Genomic DNA, 2,577 nt, shown 5'->3' with positions numbered 1-2,577 from the left:
TTGAAGTAAGACTAATGGGCCTATAGTTGCCCAGGTCCTCCCTCTTCCCTTTTTTAAAGATGGGGACCACGTTGGCTTTCTTCCAGTCATCTGACACCTGGCCAGAGCACCACGAGTGTTCGTAAAGCCGTGCCAGGGGCCCTGCAATAACCCCTGCCAGTTCCCTCAACACCCTGGGGTGGAGAGCATCTGGACTTGCTGATTTGAACATATCCAGCCCCTCCAGAAGCTCTCTAACCCGGTCCTCCCCGACCTTAGGCCTGGCAGCGTTTCTCCCAAGTCCATCTGGATTCTTGGTCGGGGAGTCCTGGTCCCTGCACAAGAAAATGGAGGTGAAGAATTTGTTAAAGAGGTCTGCTTTCTCCTCTGGTGCAACCACCAGATTGCCAAGCATATCCTTCAGGGGTCCCACATTCCCCGGTGCCTTCTTCATTCTCCCTACATATTTAAAAAAGGACTTTTTATTATCTTTGATCCTTGATGCCAGCCCTATCTCAATATCTGCCTTAGCTTTTCTAACAGCCACCCTACAGACTCGAGCAGTGGAGGCATACTCCTCTTTGGTGATAGCTCTTCCCTTCCACCAGGTGTATGCCTCCTTTTTTGGCATTCAGGTATTCACAAATGCCCTTGGTGAGCCAGGGGTGCTTTTGGGCACTTTTGCCCCCCCTTGCTTCTTGTTGGAATTGTCACCCCTTGTGCTCTGAGTATTGACTCCTTAAGGAACGACCACTCATCTTGGGCACTGAGTTCCCCTACTCTTGAGGACCCAGTGCCTCTCCCATTAATCTCCTCAACTCATTGAAGTTGGCCCTCTTAAAGTCTAGGGCCCTTGACTCCCTTGGTGGCCCTTGATACTTCTGTCTTCCATTTATCAATAAAAATTTCTCAGATATCATTCAGGAAGGTCAGATATCCAGGTTGTAGCTGTATTGGTGTAGAGGAAAAGGCAATCAGGGCTCATGGTAGATCTGATATCTTTTATTAGACCAATGGGATTTTTGCAACAACAACAAAAAATCTTTAATTGCAAGCTTTCAGGCACAAACACCCTTCATCAGGCATTGGAGAAAAAATTGTAAAAGGTCTCCTAGTAGAAATGAAAGTTCATATTTCAAAGAATTTCACAGAGGAGTCAATAGATGGAAAGCTCTTCTGGGCAGGCAGTTCTTAGCTGGTAAGGAGTCTCCCAGCTCTCTTGTGAGGCTGTGTTATGATGCAAATTACCTTGAACCAAGGCAGGAGCAGTATCTCAGGTTTCAGGTGGTCACAGTTGCTTTCTGCTTGGGAAATTATGAAGATTTCATTTAAAAAACGGGCTAAAATTTTATATCTTCCATGGTCAGGTAACCAGGTTGTAGCCATATTGGTCTAGAGGAAAAAGCAATCAGGGCTTACGGTAAAGGTGATATCTTTTATTAGACCAACAAGGTTTTTGCAAAAAAAAGTTCTTAAATTTGCATCATAACAGAGTCTCACAGGAGAGCTGAGAGTAAGGTGGCCATCAAGGTACCTCAAAAATAGAGAACAGTGCCCCCCCCCCCCAGGCTGGGGGCACAGTGAGCTCCTGCAGGCAGCAGTGGCCGTGGCGGTGGCGGTGGTGAGCAGGGAGCTCTTGCAGGCAGCGGCAGCGGTGCTGGGGGCACAGGAGGGCCGAACGGGGAGCTCCCGCAGTCAGCCACCGCTTTGTTGGAGGCGGGGGAGGGCTGAGCGGGGAGCTCCCGCAGGCAGCTGTGGTGGTGTCAGCGACAGGAGCAGGTAGAAGGGTGCTGCTGAGTGCTGAAAAATAGAGGACAGAAAGACATCTGGTAGAGGACAGAGGACCAGAAAACCAGACTGTCCTTTATAAAACTGGATGAATGGCCACCCTAGCTGAGAGACTCTTTACCAACTAAGAACTGCCTGCCCAGAAGAGTTTTCCATCTATTGACCCCTCTGCGTAATCCTATGAAATATGAACTTTCATTTCTACCCAGGAGAACTTTTACGATCTCTTCTCAGATGCCTGATGAAAGGTGTTTGTGCCCAAAAACTTGCAATTAAAGAAATGTTTTTGAAAAGTATTGTGTTGGTTTAATAAAAGATATCACCTCTACCATTTGAGTACTAAAGGGACTTATGGATGGAAAAGGTTTGGGGGGAGGATGGGTAGCAGTTCAATGTTATCTAGACTGAGGGCCCAGGGGAATTCAACGTTATCTATACTGCTCTGGCCTGGTCTCTGCAGAGGGGTCAAACTGCCTTGCGAGTGCGCTCCAACCCCACAGGGCATCGCACCCCCTGGCAGGCAGTGCCCAAAAGGGGGCCAGGCACCTTGTTTTGTCACAAAGGGATGCCACCAGTGACATGATATGATGGCATGTTCGCCCTGTTTACACCAGTGATGTGATATGATGCCATGTGATATTTCATGTTGGCACCATGGAGATCAGACATGTTGTCATCATGTGACATTGTTAGAAATGGAGTATTGTTAGAAATGCACAGCTTGCATCTTGCACTTGATAAGAAAGAAACACTGCCAAGGACTTTTTTCCTTGCCCAGCCTTGCCACAGCTCTTCTCATTCTAAATCGCA

At 47.8% G+C, this 2,577-nt stretch overlaps 1 long non-coding RNA gene across 1 annotated transcript in view; it reads right to left on the bottom strand.

The window, feature by feature from the left end:
• LOC109313163 overlaps positions 1-2,577 on the bottom strand; it is a 16,625-nt gene that overhangs the window by 7,659 nt on the left and 6,389 nt on the right. The window lies entirely within an intron of this gene.

This window comes from Crocodylus porosus, unplaced genomic scaffold, assembly GCF_001723895.1.
Source record: "Crocodylus porosus isolate Cpor-Errol unplaced genomic scaffold, CroPor_comp1, whole genome shotgun sequence".
NCBI classification, from domain to species: domain Eukaryota; kingdom Metazoa; phylum Chordata; order Crocodylia; family Crocodylidae; genus Crocodylus; species Crocodylus porosus.
Note: the sequence above shows the minus strand (reverse complement) of the source record. Positions and strands in the feature narration are given on the sequence as shown.